Raw genomic sequence first — 11,318 nt, forward strand, 5'->3', positions numbered from 1 at the left:
TTGTTAAAAAGTTATTAGTGTCGTTTGAGAGTGCCAGCACAGTGTTATATACAATCATAGTGTACAGTCGGTACCAAAAATTTTTCATTCAGGTTAATAATCTATTGTTTGTTTATAGATAAATTTATAAATTATTAGTGATTTATAGAATTATATAACAGTGATTATTGGAATATATCGATAATAATACAATTTCATTCAACAATCAAATAACATAAAAAGAAAAGATAAATTTTTGTTATATTTTGATTGTATCATGAAATACCCGGATTACCCACACAATAATACAGATTCATTTTTTGAAATAACTTTGTTAATTTAATTGAAACAATACTCAATTCATTTTGTGATTAATTCTTTTTGCATTAATATTCGCCAAACAAATTTAATCTTTGTGATAGATATTATTTTTTGACAAGTTAAATATTTTTATTATTAATAATTTAAGTAAACAATTCACATTATGCTTTTAATTTTCCAATTCAATTTTTAATTATTGTAAAATTTGTTAACTTCAATTTAAGGCTCCTGGTCCCTGAGCCGAGAACTCTGCATTGACGGTGGCGCCATACCGTCGCGGCAGAAATAAGAACTCTCTCTTCTCACTCTCTCCAATGGAGAATTCTATCTTGTGACATGTTGACAACCTATTTTGCGTTGCGTTAAATTTCTTTATTATTCGCTCTGTACTTGTGCTATAACGTTTAACGTACTCGTGAAACTCGTAAAATTGACCGTATGGTAAGATTTGCAAGAAATACATATGCGGAAGGAACATTCTCCACTCCTTTCGATAGTCGAAAACGACTTGTTTTTCCGTATGTTTAGGCTTCGTTTTATGGCTGTTTGTTTACTGTCGAGGGAAAAGGATAGTATCCGGTCAATTTTAGAAGTGTGCTGAAACGATCTATAGTAATTTTTTATTGAAATATCTTTTTATTTTGGAAAATACCGCAACATAAAATAAGGTAATTTCTCGCCTCGATAGCAAGAAATTCAATATGGCTGCGGTGACTACTCAGGAGCCTTAACTATTATTGCAGTTTGTTTATAAATAAAAATAATAATAATAATATACTTAAATAGATGTAATTGGATCTTTTAAGATCTAGTTTGATTCTGTTAGATTTAAAATTTGGGAAAAATTGAATCTAACTAGATCTAATCAGGTATTAGATTTACTTGGATCAATGTTTTTTTTTCGAGCTATTTATCGGAAGATTTTTATGATTATTTTTTAGATTTAACATGGACTCAACAAACTCTCTAATTCGCAAAAAGATAAGAACAAAAAAATCAGGTTCTGTGATTTTAAATGAAAAAAATCAAAATGTGAATTTACAAAGAACTCTTAGTCAAATTTCAATTACATCTTCTATCTCAAGTACTGATGAAGAAGAAAATAACAGTAAGGAAAATTCCGATGCAAGTGATGACGATAATATAAAGATTAATATAACTGAAGAACAAAAGATGTTAGCTGCCATCAATAAATCAACATGTCTTGATGGAACGTACTTTAAGGTTGACAAGTCAAAATCAAGTACAGTAACAGGAGATGTTGTTGCTGTATGTCAATTTTGTAATCCTACAAAAGCACTTAAAGGAAAATTTAGAATTACTTCTAACTTTACAACGCATTTGAAGGTAAATTAAATTAATTCTAAAATGCATAATTTAAAATAAATAACTGAAAATAAACAATTTTTATTTTTTGATTCGATTTTTAATCACGTGACGTCTTTACACCAATAACGAAAAGTGGCTTCACTCTTTTGGGATTCTGCTATAGTATTTTTTAGCAATGTGTTGTTGAACCAAACAATTTTCTTCCAAATAATCTCCATGACCAAATTTCTATATATAACCAAATTTCTCAATTTTTTTATTTTCTTTTTAATTTTTTGAATTATTTTATGCAACGGTTTTTTTTATTTAAAAAATAATTTTATAAAATTCACCAAATAATCTATAGTATTAAAATAAATCCAAAAACTCCCTACTTCTTGCAAATTAAAATAATATCGATGACTTATAGTTAATTATCAGAATTAATATTTATATTACAAATTATTGTAAAAAAAAACGTTTATTGCAACTTTAAAAAAATCTCATAGCTATTGCCAATTAAAAACAATTAAAAAAAGTATATCAGTATATTTCTTTATTATCAATTTTATTTAATATTTTATTTATTTTTTCTAGAGAAAACATGCAAATGTTTATAATGAGTATTTAGAATATGCAAAACAAAAGCGACATGGTGTGGAAAATATTTCCGTTATTGATAGAAAGCGCTGGTCGTGTGTTTTAAATCAAGAAGAATTTGAGCAAAATATCACAAATTTTGTATTAAAGTATATGATACCATTTAGAGCGGTTGAAGATCCGTCTTTCAGAAAATTTGGTAAATCTGAAGAATAGTGGCCTCCTCACCGATTTCGTTCAACTTGGGCTTAATCGACGCGTTTTTGCACGAAACGACCGAATCTGGCAGAAAAAAGTGTCGCTCTGCCCCGCGAAGCGAGATATTAACGGTTAAAGTTGACGACTATCAGGTTATGATTCCTGTCATACCGACGCGATGTAGCGACTGGTAGCGACCACGAACATGCCCTGTGGCCACACGCGCATGCTCAGTGGCCGCACGCGCATGCAAAAGAAGGTCACGTGACAACTGTCTGCTTGGTAAGTACATACATATTTATGTGTACTTTTCACATACCAACTATTCTCTGCTTTAACAAATTATTTATGTTTTGTTAACTTAAACGCTTAATAACTGTAACAGAAATAATTTGTTAAAGCAGAGAATAGTTGGTATATGAAAAGTACATGTAAATATGAACTTTTCATATACCAACTATTCTCTGCTTTAACAATTTTATTTCTGTTTCGTTAACTTCAACACTCAATATCTGTAACATAAATAATTTGTTAAAACAGAGAATAGTTGATATATGAAAAGTAAATATTTATATATACTTTTCATATACCAACTATTCTCTGCTTTAACAAATTATTTATGTTTCGTTAACTTAAACGCTTAATATTTGTAACAGAAATAATTTGTTAAAGCAGAGAATAGTTGGTATATAAAAAGTACATGTAAATATGAACTTTTCATATACCAACTATTCTCTGCTTTAACAAATTATTTATGTTTCGTTAACTTAAACGCTTAATATTTGTAACAGAAATAATTTGTTAAAGCAGGGAATAGTTGGTATATAAAAAGTACATGTAAATATGAACTTTTCATATACCAACTATTCTCTGCTTTAACAATTTTATTTCTGTTTCGTTAACTTCAACACTTAATATCTGTAACATAAATAATTTGTTAAAGCAGAGAATAGTTGATATATGAAAAGTAAATATTTATGTATACTTTTCATATACCAACTATTCTCTGCTTTAACAAATTATTTATGTTTCGTTAACTTAAACGCTTAATATTTGTAACAGAAATAATTTGTTAAAGCAGAGAATAGTTGGTGTATGAAAAGTACATGTAAAAACGAAGGGGGGCTTTTGGCCTCCCCCCCTCGCACCCCCCAGCGGTTGAAAAAGCGTGGAAATTAACATAATTTATGATATTAACATAAATTTATGACAAATTAATAAATTATTTAATAGAACATAATGTGATAAGTAATAAAATACATTGTCCAAAGTACAATAATAAATTAAAGTTAAACAGAGATAATTTCTCATTTCGTTGACAAAAAGTATTATATGAGAAAAGTAAACATAAAAAATATGTGGAGAAACAATGCACATTAAAAGGAAATGTTAGATTTAATACATGGTTTTTCTCATATAATGCTTTCCGACAACGAAATGAGAAATTATCTATGTTTAACTTTAATTTATTATTGCACTTCGGACAATATATTTCGTTGCTTATCACATTATGTTCTATTAAATAATTTATTAATTTGTCTTTATCGTGAGTCACTGCCAAAAACTCGTGCAGCTGCATTTTGACACAATGACTTATGATAAAACAAAAGACTATCATTTCAAATTATGTTACACTTCTGACTTATACCAACCAAACAGTTGTCACGTGATCTGCTGCATGCGCGTGCGGCCACTGAGCATGCGCGTGTGGCCGCAGGGCATGGTCACAGTATAACCATACCCAGTAGCGACACTCAGCCGTCCGACCCGGAATAAAATTTTAGTGCGCATGTGCGAGTCCGTACATCTCACAACATGGTTGCGCCCAGTTGCGTCTCGAACATCGTAGGTAACCTCAACCTCCACAGTTTTATGACATATTTTTTATTTGAATAAATTGTGTCTTTTTATTAGTGATAAGAAAATTCCGGGTGTGACGTGCTACATTAAAATGAAGTTAATGAAGAGAGGTGGATATAGTTGTGCCATGAAGAATTGTTCAAATATTTCTGGGCGTGAATCTGGTCCCAGTTTTTTTCGTTTTCCAAAAGACCCAGATAGGTAAAAATAATTTCCATTAGCGGATTTGTTAATTGAATTATATATCAAGTGTTTTTTCATTAATATTTTATACAAAACATCTTTCAGAGCAAAATTGTGGTTGGAAAAATGTGGTCGCGAAATTAACACGTCACCAGAAAATTTATATAAAAATTACAAAGTTTGTGGTGATCATTTTAAATCGTCGATGTTTTTAAACGATTTGAAAAACAGACTTCAACCACATGCAATCCCCGAACAAATGGAAAATGATAAATCTTTTGAATTATCAAGTGAAAACAACGCAACATTTAATTTGAGTGATGATTCTGAGGAAAATACAGTAATATCAGGTAAGCAGTTTTGAACTCTGTGTGTGTGTGTGTGTGTGTGTGTATGGTTGGAAATATCAAAAATTTTGTGAACATAATTACTATATTTCAGTTGAGTGTGATATCATTAAATCTAACTATGATAAGCAACAATTGGAATTATTTGAAACTGGCTTTTCAGACAAAGTTGAATGTCAGTCAATATTAGGTAATAATTTTAGTTCAATATAGAATTAACTAATGCTAGTAACATGAAATTTTTGTGAATTAGAAAATAAAATTGATGTATGGTTATTATAATTTATATATTCGTTCTTTCTTTGTAATGAATGGAATATAATCATTAATTTTTTAAGTTTCATAAGTGATGTAGTATTTTTAAATATTATAGTTAACGACCATCATGGGCAATATGAACATGAGCAAGTGGAATCAGTGTCACATCAGTATGCTCAAACAGAGCTACAATATTTGGATCAATATGCTCAAACAGAACCACAACAGTTGCATCAATATAGTCAAACAGAGCCAAAATTTTCTAATCATTCCCCGCGCAAAAGAATTTTGAGAGGCAGAATTGAAGCGTTACATCGAGAAATTCGAAAATTAAAACAACAATTAGAACGACAGAAAAATAAGATACAAACTTCAAAAATAAGACAAAAAATGTCCTTGAATGAATATTGTGAAGCTACAGACGAATTTCTACCACCAGAGATTGCAAATTTTGTAAAAACTCAAGTACGTCTTAGTAGATATAAGTCAGCCAAAGGACGAAAATATTCGCTTCCATTTAAAAAGTTTTGTTTAGATATATTGTTTTCTGGGGGAGGCAGAATTTATAATTCTTTTGCACAAAAATTTATCCTTCCCAGTGTAAGAACCTTACAACGCATGATTGAACATTTGAAAATTACTCCAGGTTTGCATGATTTTGTTTTCGATGTTTTGAAAAAAAAGTTACAGGCTTCTTCGTCACCTCTCGAGAAGTATTGCATTTTATGCATTGATGAAGCATCAATTAAAGCAAATCTGTATTATAATATAAGTCAGGATGAAGTCATTGGATTTGAAGACTTGGGTGATGGTAAATCATATCTTCCAGCATGTAATGTTGCAGTTTTAATGATCAGAGGGATTTGCAACAATTGGAAACAACCTTTGGCTTACTTCTTTCTTCATTCTTCATTTTCTGCTAGGAAATTAACAACCATTATTCCTCAAGCAATTACAAAACTGCAAAATGCGGGGTTTATAGTAGTAGCGTTTGTTTCAGACATGGGAGGGAATTTTAAATTAACCGCTAAATACTTAGGTGTGACAGAGAACAATCCATTTTTTTTTGTTAATAACGAGCGAATCTCACATCTTTTTGATTCACCTCATATAATTAAAGCTGTCAGGAATAATTTCCATGACAATATTATTGAGTATGACTCTAAACCTATATCTTGGAAGTGCGTTGATGATTTATTTCAACAAGATCAAACTAGGCAATTTCGACTTGCACCTAAACTCACTGATAAGCATATGAAATTTTCAAATTTCGATAAAATGAAAGTATATTTGGCTACACAAATTTTGAGTTTTACAGTGAGTAGTAGCTTGAGGAAAATGGTAATTTCTGGAGCTTTTAAACCTGCGGTTGCTCCAATTGCACTTAGAACAGCAGATTTTATCCAAAATATGAACGATTACTTTGATCTATTCAATTCATCTTCGGTTCAACATCCATCACAATTTAAACAAGCTTTTCGGGGAGCGCAATATCAATTAGAATTTCTTTCAAAAATTGAAGATTATTTATCCAAAATAACGATATTTAATAAAACTGGTGTTAATATTTCTAATAAAGTTCAAGTTTTCAAATGCATGAAACACAATATAAATTCTCTTCTTCAAATGTGGGAACATTTGCAAAATGTGTTTCCAGAAATGCAATTTCTATTATTACGCCGTTTTACTCAGGACTGTTTGGAACACTTTTTTTCGGCTATTCGAGGATTGAACGGCAATGTTATTAATCCTACCCCAGTTCAGTTTTTTTATTCATTCAGAAAAATTTTTTCTATGAAATATTGTACTGCTGAAACTGGAAATTGTGAAAGAGACAGTGCTGATATATTTGTAGCTATTACAAACTTTAGAGAGAAGAATTATATGGATGTTGAACCTAAGACAGATGACATTACACCAATACTTTTGGATGATCATGATTATCGTCAGATGGACGTAAACGAACAAGATGCGTTCCGATATATTTGTGGATACGTAATACGTAAATGTCTTCAAAAACATTCGTGTGAGATTTGTTCTCAATATGCACACTCGTACATCGACTTAAATGAAACTTCATATTACTGTTTCTTTAGGGCTTACAATTCTACTGAAGATAATCCTTTCGGAAATTTATCTATGCCGCACGATGATTTCGTAATATATCTTAAAACGTTGGAAAATTTATTTTTTTCTAAAATTGAGGAATTGATTGTACAAAAGCATATAATTCGTATCCTCATTACCATTTTTAAAGAAGTTGAATTTATTCATCCGTGTCAACATTTTCCGCATAATTATTTATTGAAATTATATGCTCGAGTTCGACTATTTTATACATTAAAATTTATTAATAAACGTTTCAAATCGCAATCCGGACACAGAAAAACTATAATTTTACGTCACGATTAGAATTTAATGTCTGTATTTTCCTTATAAATGCAAATTATTTAATATCTACCTTTATAAAAGTAAATGTGTTTTCGTTAATTAAATTTATTATTGAAGTTCGTTTATAATTTTATTGTTATAAAACTAAATGTGTTTGGCAACTTTGTGAATGTCAAAATGCATGTGTTACTTTCTGAAATAAATTTTTAATATTTCTGCTACTCCTTTTAACATTTCTGCTACTTTTTTTAACATTTTTACTATTTTTTATGTAAGTATTATACAGTAACAGCACATAATGATAGTGAATATTACATGTTTTCACTTATTCCAATTATTGTTTCAGTTGACATTGACATTTGGAGCACATTCTTTCTACTGAAGGATGTCCATGAGGAACAATTAATTAAAAAAAAATGGATATCTTAATATTTATATATTACTAAAATTTTCAGTAAAAATTATGAAATTTTAACGCAAGTATTCGGAATAAACATAAGTATTTTTTTAAATATTTTTATGCATTTTTTACTCAATGACAGAACAAATAAAAATATTAGCTTTTGCGCCCAATGATCTATATTCGCTTTTGAGCTCAATAATTATATATATTTTGTATACATTTTACAATTCTATTTACACAATAAGTTACGAAAAATTTTGAAATAAAATGATACAAAATACACAGAAGTATTATTTTCATTTCTTCTACTTCAAGAAATTCTTTGGATTATAATTAAAATTGCGCAAAAAATCTTTTTTGATTATATATACTCATATACATTTTTTAATTATATATGTACATTTCAATTGTAGCGCCGGTACATCTGACAATATGGCGACGTACCACGTGACTTGAGGACAACTACATCAAAGGTGCCGACACTCAGTGTCGCTACTGGGTATGGTTATACTGTGGCATGGTCGTAGTCGCTGCATCTCGTCGGTATGACAGGAATCATAACCTGATTCCTGTCAACTTTAACCGTTAATATCTCGCTTCGCGGGGCAGAGCGACCCTTTTTTCTGCCAGATTCGGTCGTTTCGTGCAAAAACGCGTCGATTAAGTCCAAGTTGAACGAAATCGGTGAGGAGGCCACTATTCTTCAGATTTACCGAAAATTTTTTAATGGTACGTATAATTATACAGTTATAATATTTTTAATAAACTGAAAACTGCCGCAAAATTCTGATTTTGTCAGCCCAACTTATCACCTATTTGCTTTACAGATTTCAAAATAAAGAGAGGTGATACTCGGTTGAAGCACTTGACATGTTATTCTTTGGCAAAAAGAGTCGACAGAAATTTTAAGGAAATGTTACAAGAAATTGGTGACGCAATGAGTTCGGTGACCAATGGTGGTGGTTTTGTTTGTACTACGGCTGATGTATGGACAGGAGGATCACGCAGATATCTAGGTGTCACAGCTAGTTGGGTAAACAATTTCATTGATATGATATATACAATTCAATATAATCTTATTTAAAATATAAAATTATAGAGAAGTAAATTCGGGGCACGTACAGTCAAATTACTTTTTCAATTACATAACTGGATGTTTATCATAAAATACATTGCGACAAATTATGAATATATATAATCGTATATAATAATTTAAATTTATCTTAACCCTCTTATTTACCAATGTTCTCTCCACTTTCGAACCGCACGATAGTGAGCTGTAGAGGGGCAGTGGTACGCAGTGCCGTATCATTTCCGTCATTGGCGCCAAATAGCAAATTCGAATTATACTTACCGCTAAACTTTCGAAATGTTTTATTTTAGTGCAAAACGTTAAAAATATTTTTGTTTATTTTAACACATTTACAAATACATTCGTAAACTTCATTTTTTTCATGATTTAACATTAAATTGTGCATTATACCTTTTTTTAAATTAAGAATATAATTCAATTTATAATTTTCATTTACCTACAAAAATTTACTTTGAAAAGTTCTAATTGTTATTCCAATCTTCATTGTTATTATTATTGCGAAATTTTATGAAACATTTAAACTTACAAAGCGCTACCAGACACTGCTTGTAATGCCATTTTGTTCGAATATTTAATCAACTGTCTGATCTTCTCCCTTCTTTATTATATTGTTTGCACATCTTTGCTGTTCCACTGACCAAAACATGCTCTACATCAATCCTCGGTCGGTTGATTTTTGACATTAGTCTCTTACGTGAACAAAACTTGCCAATGAGTTTTTTTTATTCATTGTTGCCGAAATTGTAGATGATTGAGTGATTTGGATCGATCTGGTGAATTTTCCAATGAGTACAATTCGAAGACAATTATGATACAAATATCAATCACGTAGTGAAATACGTATTTCCACAATTTTTTGCTAGGTTTTCCTACTTTGTAGTAAGAGCGTTTCTGATCGCTCAAGTCAACGCCACCTATTTCTCTTGTGTATTTTTCAACTGACAGTGGACATTTTACGATAATTTTTTTACTGTTTCTTTGTCGCCTTTCGGTTCGTATTACTTCTTTGGTCGGATCACAGTTTGTTGATAATATTAATACGTCTCGTTTGTCATACCAAACAGTGGCAATGAATTGGTTATGCTGCCTTTGCACGTAACTCACCTAGTTTAAGTTTCAATCTAACTGGTTTTTTAAATTCAGTAGGCCAATCTACTCTATTAGGCCGAACCGTACCACGTTCCTAAGTACCTTTATCCAGGAAGTTTCATAAAACGGACAGACGTAAAAAAATTATCAAAATAAACATAACGATTGTTCTAGGCAAAGATTCTGACAAGTCTAGCACAACTTGTTCACCGAGGAGATACTCTTTATTTATATTTTCCTTTTTGCCTAGATAAATTTTTGTCCGTAATACATACCCAAATAAGCTCTCTGCAATAGTCCACGCTTTTATCCCCCATTTGTCCGGTTTCGCAGGCATGTACTGTTTGATACTCAACCATCCTTTGAAAGTTATCATCGCTTCGTCAACCGACAAGTCACAGCCAGGTTGAAAGTATTCTATGAACTTATATTTGTTATGTCTAAATCTGTTTTTACCTTGTATCTATAAAATATCTGTCGTTGCTCTGTCATGCTCTTTGGCACGCTGTTTTTCATCACATAAGTGAATGTATTCACCAATTAACATAAATCTTTGGAATGTCATGGTTTTGGCCACGAGTCGGCACTGCACTATATCACTAAAAAAATACATTTGTATCTGAGGCAAATTGACGATACCTAAATAAATTAAGATACCAATATACGCCTGAATCTCTGTTGAAATAACTGGGTTCCACTTCTTATCAGCTCTATCAGCTATACGTTGTAAATAAATGCATGTTTATGGTTTCCATGGTTATGGCGATTTTCTCATAAAATTCTTTGTTAATAAATAATTAAAAATAATATTTAGGTGTTGAACCTGCTGGTAAGTTATGCTTCGGTCCTCTTTGTGGTAAAAAAGGTGCAATGTTGTAATTTTTTATTTTTGTGGCCCATAAAACAGAGTTCTTTGTTTTAGTAAGTATTTCTTCATCCTCTGAAGAATAATCCCACGGTAAATCAAATGTATCACTGTCCAATGATGATTGTTCATCATCTTCATCATTTGGTGTAATGTTTCTTCTTGAATTAATCGTCTTTGATTTGTCACGGCTGTCAGACGTGAAAGTTTGTTTACATTTTGAAGACTTTCGCGGAGAGATTCGATCTCTTTTTTTAGGCTCCAAAAAATTATCACGTTTCATTGTTTTTGTACGACGAATTTTTCGACAATTTTTTCCATTTTCCGGATTATCATTTGTAAATGTTCTTTTATTATGTGGCGTAACACATCTGGTATGTTTTCAGGCTGTGTGTGAAACCAAATTAATATGTTATTTTCCTC

This window comes from Temnothorax americanus, unplaced genomic scaffold (assembly GCF_048541705.1).
Source record: "Temnothorax americanus isolate GAGA-0224 unplaced genomic scaffold, ASM4854170v1 Scaffold148, whole genome shotgun sequence".
NCBI classification, from domain to species: Eukaryota; Metazoa; Arthropoda; class Insecta; order Hymenoptera; family Formicidae; genus Temnothorax; species Temnothorax americanus.